General features: G+C 49.1%; 1 long non-coding RNA gene across 1 annotated transcript in view; it reads right to left on the bottom strand.

Annotated features, from left to right (window-relative positions):
- Positions 1–318: 318 nt before the first annotated feature.
- The window catches only part of LOC117076138, a 40,609-nt gene continuing 31,295 nt past the window's right edge, over positions 319–9,632 (bottom strand). Inside the window, exons 2-4 of the long non-coding RNA XR_004434254.1 lie at positions 3,658–3,868; positions 3,131–3,305; positions 319–837 (exon numbers count right to left, since the gene is read on the bottom strand). This is a non-coding gene — a long non-coding RNA (uncharacterized LOC117076138). The remainder of the gene's footprint in view (positions 838–3,130; positions 3,306–3,657; positions 3,869–9,632) is intronic.

Here is a 9,632-nt window from a genome sequence, read left to right as displayed (position 1 = left end):
TCCAGACCAGCCTGGCCAACATGGTGAAACTTCATCTCTATTAAAAATACAAAAAGGTGGCCGGGCACAGTGGCTCACGCCTATAATCCCAGCAGTTTCAGAGGCCAAGGCGGGCAGATCACCTGAGATCAGGAGTTCAAGACTAGCCTGACCAACATGGAGAAACCCCATCTCTACTAAAAATACAAAACTAGCCAGGCGTGGTGGCACATGCCTATAATCCCAGCTATTCAGGAGGCTGAGGCAGGAGAATCGCTTGAACCTGGGAGGCAGAGGTTGCAGTGAGCCGAGATCGTGCCATTGCACTCCAGCCTGGGCGACAAGAGGGAAACTCTGTCTCAAAAATAAAAAGAAAAAAGAAAAAAAAAGAATGACCTCCAGATGTTTTGTCTTGGACAAGTGGGCGAATCATAGCACCCTTATCCCACATGAGAAATACTGAAGGACAGGCAGACATATAGAGTAAGATGGTGAGTTTATTCCCCGCCATCTTGATTTCGAGTTATCTGTAGGACAGTCAGGTGTAGGTATCAATGTGCACCTGGACAAGTGAGTGTGGAAAAGAGTGTAGAGGAAAGAGGCCAGGTAAGTAACCTCAGCAAGAGCATGGTAGACTATGGCGTAGATGGGGTAAGGAAATGAAGATGGAGCATGTAGGCCAGTCCTAAGCTGGTGCAGTTAAATAAGAAGGAGGAGAGCAAGAGCCCTGCAGGCTCACGGAATACAGCCATCAAGTTTCTAGCACAAGGAAGGGACGGGTGATCCTCCATTGACGTGAGGCTGAGGGTGCACACGGACAGGCCGGCCTCAAATCGGAAGGGGGGCTGTTCTCAGCTCCTGGAGAGAAGAGAAAGACAAGCAGGAGAGCAGGTAATGAGGGAAATAGAGACAAAGGGGGACAAGAAGTTGAGAACTGTGTTTTGTTCTCCCTTATGAAAATAGGCTTAATGAAAATTGCCTAGGTTATTTGGTTGTTTTTTAAATGATCGGGTAAAGTCTTGTTTTGTTTTGTTTTGGTTTGGTTTGTTTTGTTTTGTTTTCTGGCCTGGTGCAGTAGTTCACACCTGTAATCCAAGCATTTTGAGAGGTCGATGCAGGTGAATCACTTGAGGTCAGGAGTTTGAGGCCAGCCTGGCTAACATGGTAAAACCCGGTTATCTACTAAAACTACAAAAAAAATTAGCAGGGGATGGTAGTGCGTGCCTGTAATTCCAGCTACTTAGGAGGCTGAGGCAGGAGAATCGCTTGAACTTGGGAGGTGGAGGTTCCAGTGAGCCCAGATCACACCACTGCACTCCAGCCTGGGTGACAGAGTTTTATTCCATCTCAAAAAATATATATTTTTTTTCTTTCTTTCTTTTCTTTTCTTTTCTTCTTCTTTCTTTCTTTCTTTCTTTCTTCCTTCCTTCTTCTTCTTCTTTCTTCTTCTTCTTCCTCTTCCTCTTCCTCTTCCTCCTCCTCCTCCTCCTTCTTCTTCTTCCTCTCTCTCTCTCTCTCTCTCTCTCTTTCTTTCTTTCTTTCTTTCTTACAGGGTCTGTGGCCCAGACTGGAATGCAGTGGTGCGATCATAGCTCACTGCAGCCTCAAATTCCCAGGCTCAAGTAATCCTCCCACCTCAGCCTCCCAAGTAGCTGGGACTACAGGTGCGTACCACCACACCGAGCTAAGGTAAAAGCATCTTTAGAGAAATAAACTAATTCTAAGTGTACTCTAATTATACCTCTCCATGTGATACACACATTTATTAATGATACAGCAAATGCCTTGGGGAGAAAAGATTCTCAGGATCTGGCAACACTGAATTATTTCACTGAGATTCCTCAAAACCATGAAACAATAAGTTTCAGCTGATAAATACATGAAATGTCAAACACTATGAAGACTCTGACTATCCCTACTTAGAATAATCAAAATCAACCGGGCGCAGTGGCTCACGCCTATAATCCCAACACTTTAGGAGGCCAAGATGGGTGGATCACGAGGTCAAGAGATCGAGAATATCCTGACCAACATGGTGAAACCCCATTTCTACTACTAATACAAACAAAAATACAAAAATTAACCAGGCGTGGTGGCATGTAGCCCCAGCTAGCTACTTGGGAGGCTGAGGCAGAAGAATCACTTGAACACAGTGGGCGGAGGTTGCAATAAGCCAAGATCGTGCCACTGCACTCCAGCCTGGGTGGCTGAGCAAGACTCCGTCTCAAAAAAAAAAAAAAAAAAAAAAGAAGAAGAATCAAAATCTGTGAAAACATAACATAGATAGCTGCTCATCTGATTAAAAGGCTCTCTGTTTTCATGTCCTATTCTTACAAACTCAAGAACCTGACACAAACTTCAATCTCCAAATAGAGAAGCAGCTCCACTGTACAGAGCCAAGTAAAAATGCCTTTGGTGGCCGGGCACAGCAGCTCACACCTGTAATCCCAGCACTTTGGGAAGCCAAGGGGGGAGGATCACTTGAGGCCAGGAGTTCAAGACCAGCCTGGGCAACATAGTGAGACTATCTCTACAAAAAAATGAAAAAGTGAAAAAAAATTGCCTTTGGAGACAGAAGTTTGAGGGCATTTTGAAGACTTTTATGTGCCGAGAAATTTCAAGCTTGAAAGATCAAAAGGCAAGAAGAAATAAATATATCCGGTATTTTGAAGGATCAAGGGATCAAACTGCTCATTTGACCAACTGGAGACTTACAAGAGCATTGGAATGTGGGTCGGATCCAATGTGGCTAGAATTCAGCTCTGGGCTTTTAAACCCGTTACCCACTGGGAACAGGATTCCGAAGGAAAATGGCAGGTGTGTGAATAGGTGTAGGCTCCACATGGTAGGCCCTGTCTGGCAAACGCCCACTGCTATGCTACACCAAATGGAGAAAACAGGCATGGGTTCCCTGTCTCATGGATCCCCCGGGTTTACACTGCAGGGCACATTGCAAAGGAATGAGAGCACCCACCACAAAGGGAATACCAGAGCTTGGGCCAGAGGGCAACACAGTAGCCCTCCCACTGCTTATGAAGCCCTGGGGCAAGAGAGAGGGCTAGAAGGAAGGAGGGGACAAGCATGTCACCTGGCACCGATGACAGACTCATCAGCAAGAACCAAACCAAGCCCCTCAGTGAGTCACACAAACCGTGGAGTTTGAACTGAACATCTACAAGGAGCACGGAGGCTGTGCTTCTCCAGAGTCCCGCTTGCCGTGCCGGGAGCATTCCCGTGGTGCTGTCAGGGTGCCTGGGTGTGGCTTCACTCTGGGTTCCAGAAGCTACTGCTCAAATGCTGCGTCCTCTTATCAGGGCAACCGAAAGCTGGGGAGAGGAAAGGGAGAAGACTCAAGGGAACGTGACTCTGACTTCCCAGAAAGATGAAGCCACGGATGCCACCGCACCTGGCTGGGAGCCAAAAGGCATGACGTGGTGTGGGAGCGAATTACAGAAACTCCCGGGCAGGCGCTGAGGGCTTGAGTGTCCAAATGAGATACAGCCTCCTCTTCCTGATCCCATTCTTTTCCTCTTCGAAAGCTTCTTTGTGCATTTTAAATTCAAAGGAAGGGTTTGGACAAAAGGGAGGCTGTTCCATCCAGAAAGCATGTACTTGTCAGGACAAGCCGTCTGCCAGGGCGTCTGGCAGGGAAGGGTTGGGGGCCACGGGCTTACTTACCCGAAGTCCTCGGGCAGTGGCAGGGGCCCAGAGCACCTCCCCGCTGTGAATCAGAAGAAGGGCATTCCTCCACTGTTACCAGCTAGCTCCTCCATCTCCACCAAAACAAGCCATGCCTTTCCCTTTCCCACGTTCCTGGGTCGAGAAGCAGGTGTGGTCCTTTGCAGCAAGTTGACATCAACGAAAACCACATTCCTTGGCCCTTCGATTCCTATTGACACATGCAGTTTCTGAGGCTGAGTTACACCTGACCTCTGGGTCAGTCCCTGTTTACTTATCTGCACAACCCACTCATTTATCAGATAATGACCCAGCCCTTGGATGTGACTCCTGCTCGGCCCCAGGAGGAGTGGGCAGGGTGTCAGGGAGACCTCACTCCAGGGGCTCATGGGCTGCCCCGCACTGGTGATGGTACCCAGGAGGGCCTTTGCATGGTATCTACTCATGTAAAATATGCCCCTTCTGACCCCCACTTCCTCTTTATTTACTTCCTTGCATTTATTCATTCATTCACAGGATAGATATTGGGTTCCCCTGGTGCCAGGCTCCACAGAAAGTCTTCAGGGGAGCCAGGTCCAGTGGCTCACACATGTAATCCCAGGGACACTAGAGGCTGAGGCAGAAGGATCCCTTGAGCCCAGGAGTTCAAGATCAACCTGGGCAATATAGTGAGACCCCATGTCTACAAAAAAAAGAGAAAAAAATGAGACAGGGTCTTACGCTGTTGCCAGGCTAGAATGCAGTGGTACGATCTCAGCTCATTGCAGACTCAATCTCCTGGGCTCAAGTGATCCTCCCACCTCAGCCTCCACAGTGGCTGGCACTGCAGGTTCACACTACGACACCCAGCTAATTTTTGTATTAAAACAATTCTTTAAAATTAGCCAAACATGGTGATGCACACCTGTAGTCTTTAGTTACTCAGGAGGCCGAAGCAGGAGGATCACTTAAGTCCAGAAGTTTGAGGCTGCAGTGAGCTATGACTGTGCCACTGCACTCCAGCCTGAATGACAGAGCAAGACTCCGACTCTAAAATAAATAAATAAATCAGAAAAGAAAAGTGTGGAGGATGTAATGGTGAACCAAACCTGGCATGATTCCATCTCCCACATGACTTACCTTTCAGTAAGAGAAGATATCAGAAGCAAGCAAGCAAATAAATAGGCCAGATAGTTTCTGTGAATAGGAAGGGCTCCGGAGCACATCGAGACTAGGGGAGGGGCTAAGTTAGTCCTCTCTGAGGAGGGACACATCCTGAGGGATGAAGGGCAAGCACATTTCAGGCCCGGGCCCCTGAGGAGGGGAGCCCAAAAGGAAGCCGTGATGGGGGTTCGAACTGCCAGTGTGAAATGGAAGCCTCAGCCAGACGAGGCGTGTCCTCGCTCATCAGACACAAGCATGCTCTGGCCCAGAGCAGGATGGCCTCAGGCCTGGCCTCCACCCATGGGGCTTCCTCCTCTGAGGCAGAGAACTTTGAAAAGAAGTCACCCACGTGGTTGCTTCGAACTCTCCCAGAAAGACAGCAAATGTGGCTTGTTACACCAGGGAGAGAGGCTGTCTCAGTGAGGACACTCTGGTGGCTCACGATTGGCCTGATTTCCTCAGGTGACAGGAGAGGGTCAGAGGCCGCTGATCCTCCAGTCACTGTCCTCCGGAGACCCCAGCCAGTATCAGTGGCCAGTCAGCTCCTGCCAGTGCCTCCTGGAAACTGCACCTTTGCCCCACTCGTGGGCAAAACCCCACGTAGTACTTGGACTCTTTTTCTCAGCGGGGGCTGATGCACACACAGCCAGGGCCCTGGGCCTGGCTGCCCAGCTCATCTTCGCTTCCAGAAACTCCCCTTCTCCCTGCTGCATGGGACTGGCGACAGGCCACATCGTGGCTTGGCTTGGGGGCAGCATGCCTCCCTCCTGAACGTCGCAGCTCCATGTGCTTCCCGAGGTGACGAATGACCTTGATTCACATTGGTGAAGTCATGGCTTTCCTCCTCAACCTTCTCATCCATTAGTCACGTTGCAACATGGCCCTGCATGGCACAGAATGCATTCCCAGGAGCCAGCTCAGGGCATTGCAAACACCTCCCAGGCTGGGCTTACCAAACTCAGTCACACAATCAGCCCAGGTGCCCGGAACTGCCTTGGCCCGCTGCCACCAAAGTCCCCACAGCAGGAACTTGGGAAAGCGTGAGAGCAGAGGCCAAAGACTGGGGCTCAGGTCCAGGTCTCCCCTTGCTCTGTAACTTTGGGCAAATGACTTAACTTCTCTTAGCTTCTGCATCTATACATCACCAATAACGCCGTGAGCACTGGGGAAAAGCAAATGAGAAAGTAGCTGCGAAAGCACTTTGTAAGCTGATATAAAGCACCAGACAAATGACAGTGGTTCAGTCCCACGGAAAAATTGATCACGATGGGTGACTGCTGGGTCATTACCCAAGGAGTTTGTTTGTTTGCGTGTTTGTTTGTTTGTTTGTTGAGACAGGGTCTTGCTCTGTCACCCAGGCTGGAGTGCAGTGGCACAATCACGGTTCACTGAAGCCTCAGCCTTCTGGGCTCAGGTGATCCTTCCACCTCAGCCTCCTGAGTAGCGGCAACTGCAGGTGCATACCACCACACCTAGTTAATAATATTATTTTTGCACTTAATCTTAGCCAAAAGGCTGAGAAGTGATATAATTTTATCTTTTGCAGAGATGAGGTCTTATTGCACTGCCCAGGCTGGTCTCAAACTGCTAGGCTCAAGAGATCCTTCTGCCTCAACCCGCCAAAGTGCTGGGATTACAGGCATGAGTCACCACACCCAGACACCTAAAGATGGCTCATTTCTATGAGGAATAGAAATGATGTCCCTGAATCCATTTCTGGGACATGGAAAGACAACCTCATAACACAGTGTTTTTAGTACAGGTTGAGTATGCTCCTCATTTAAATGCCTAGGGGGCTAGGCACAGTGGCTCATGCCTGCAATCCCAGCAATTTGGGAGGCCCAGGTGGGAGAATCACTTGAGGCCAGGAGTTCAGGACCAGCCTGGGCAACATGGCAAAACCCTGTCTCTACTAAAAATACAAAAATTCGGTGGGCGTAGTGGTGCATATCTGTAATCCCACCTCCTCAGGTGGTTGTGGCACAAGAATCACTTGAACCCAGGAGGTAGAGGTTGCAGTGAGCTGAGATCGTGCCACTGCACTCCAGCCTGGGTGACGGTGCAAGACTCCATCTCAAAAAATAAATAAATAGCTTGGGAATCACAGTGTCTTGGAGTTTGCATTTTTTTGGATTTTGGAATATTTGCCTAATGTACCTATCAATTGATGATCCCAAATCCAAAAATCCAAAATCCGTAATGCTCCAGTGAACATTTCCTTTGAGCATCAGGCTGATGCTCAAGAAGTTTCAAATTGTGGAGGATTTTGGGTTTTTGGTTTGGAACGCTTAACCTATATATCAGTAGGTAAACTTCCTGTGTAAAATCTAAGAAACAAGCCCCATGCCACATTGTAAAGCATTGTAATACGATGCCAAGAAATGTCCATAGGTGTATGTATAGTACATCCTCTGCCCCAAAATCATTGCTTGGAGACTTGGGATTGGAACCTACATTGCATTAATGGCTGTTATTTGAGCCTGCGAGGAGATACAGTGGTGGATTCAACAGTGGGCTCAGACACCTGTAGTCCCAGCTACTTGGGAGACTGAGGCAGGAGAATCGCTTGAATCCAGGAGGCGGAGGTTGCAGTGAGCTGAGATTGCGCTACTGCACTCCAGCCTGGGTGACGAAGCAAGACTCTGTCTTTAAAAAAAAACAGAAAGCAAAACAAAACAAAAAAACGGTGGGCTCAGGCCACTGTCACTGATGCAAGTAATCTTGTAGCTTCCAATGTATATACGTAAGGAAGAATTAGCAAGTTTTCGAAAACTGCATGCCAAGTTAGTGGCCAAAAAGAATCCCTGCCCTCCTGCCTAGTGGAACTCCCTTTGATGGACAGCTCTTGCTGCTCACATGGGCCATCCTTTTCTGTTTTTCTCTTTTTTTTTTTTTTTTTTGAGACAAAGTCTCACTCTGTCGCCCAGGCTGGAGTGCAATGGCACGATCTCGGCTCATTGCAACTTCCGCCTCCCGGGTTCAAGTGATTCTCCTGCCTCAGCCTCCTGAACAGCTGGGATTACAGGCACCTGCCACCATGCCTGGCTAATTTTTGTATTTTTCACAGAGATGGGGTTTCACAAGGTTGGCCAGGCTAGTCTCGAACTGATCTGCCCACCTTGGCCTCCCAAAGTGTTGGGACTACAGGCGTGAGCCATCGCACCCAGCCAATTGCTAAATTTTTACCATTCCATTTTATCAAACAAAAGAGAGGCAGGACTTGGATCTTTCTTCATCCACAGGTAGTAAGATCAGGCTAATAATGGACAGGTGCAGTGGCTCATGCCTGGGTGACAAGAGGGAGACTCTGTCTCAAAAAATATATATATATATATGTATGTGTGTATGTGTGTGTGTGTGCGTGTGTGTGTGTGTGTGTGTGTGTGTGTGTGTGTGTATCAGGCTAATAATGATGCTCAAGGGCAAATTACCAAGGATCTGAATGGGAATGGCAGGGGGCTGGATAGGAAGGACAGCAGGCCAGTTGGCAGGAGGGTGTTCACTGCCCTCCACGCACCAACCCCGGCTGGTCTCCTTTCCTTGATGGCGAAGCACCATTAGCAGGCCTCCTCTAGCTCTGGAAGCAGGAATCTTGTCCTTGAAAATCATAGAGTTTAGGCTGGGCACGATGGCTCACACCTGTAATCCTAGCAGCTTGGGAGGCCGAGGTGGGTGGATTACCTGAGGTCAGGAGTTTGAGACCAGCCTGGCCAACATGGTGAAATCCCGTCTCTACTAGAAATACAAAAATTAGCCAGATGTGGTGGCTCGTGCCTGTAGTCTCAACTACTTGGGAGGCTGAGACACAAGAATCCCTGGAACCCGGGAGGTGGAGGCTGCAGTGAGCAGAGATCGCGCCACTGCACTCCAGCCTGGGTGACAGAATGAGACTCCATCTCAAAAAAAAGAAAATCATGGAGTTTGAGCCCTGGGAGTCTTGGGCGAATTCAAAACCAAGCACAGGCCTGGCGTGGTGGCTCACGCCTGTAACCCCAGCACTTTGGGAGGCTGAGGTGGGTAGATCACTTGAGGTCAGGAGTTCAAGACCAGCCTGGCCAACCTGGTGAAATCCCTTCTCTACTAAAAATACAAAAACCTAGCCAGGCATGGTGGTGCATTCCTGTAATACCAGCTATTCAGGAGGCTGAGGCAGGAGAATTGCTTGAACCGGGGAGGCAGAGATTGCAGTGAGTCGAGATCCTGCCACTACATTACAGCCTGGGTAACAGAGAGAGACTCTGTCTAAACAAAACAAAACAAAACAAAGCAAAGAGTGCAGTTCATTCCTCTCCCTTTCTTCTCCATGATCTGAGAGGGAGAGTTTAAGAAATGCAGATGCCCAGGCTCCACTGACAGCCACTTAGAAGCAGGCCTTTCAAAACTGCCATCCCTAAGACTGCCCTCTTCACTCCCCTCTACACATGGTCTTCCCCAGCCTTCCCCATCACAGTCAAGAGCCCCGTCTTCCACCTCCAGCAAACACCTGGAGACTGTCCTTAAGTCATTCCTCCATCATGTTCCACATCCAATCCATAAGAAAAGAATGTCAGCACCACCTTCCCAAGAAATTCTGAATTATGTGTCACCTCCCCTAGCATCCAGAGTCACACACGGCCCCACAACCAACAAGGTCCTCCTTACAGGACCACACCCCTGCTCACCGCCCTCACATAGTCTCTTGCCACCATTCAAGAGCAGCGTCCTCCTCCAAGCTTTGGACAGGCCACCCTCATTCCCCTCTCAGGGCTTTTGGCCCCGTTGTTTCCTGCCCTAGAATGCTGGTGCCCTAGTCTGGCTCCTTCTTCCCTTTGTGGAATTGCTCGTGCAGACGC

The sequence above is a fragment of the Trachypithecus francoisi genome, unplaced genomic scaffold (genome assembly GCF_009764315.1).
Source record: "Trachypithecus francoisi isolate TF-2019V2 unplaced genomic scaffold, Tfra_2.0 Lachesis_group5, whole genome shotgun sequence".
Lineage (NCBI taxonomy): Eukaryota > Metazoa > Chordata > Mammalia > Primates > Cercopithecidae > Trachypithecus > Trachypithecus francoisi.
Note: the sequence above shows the minus strand (reverse complement) of the source record. Positions and strands in the feature narration are given on the sequence as shown.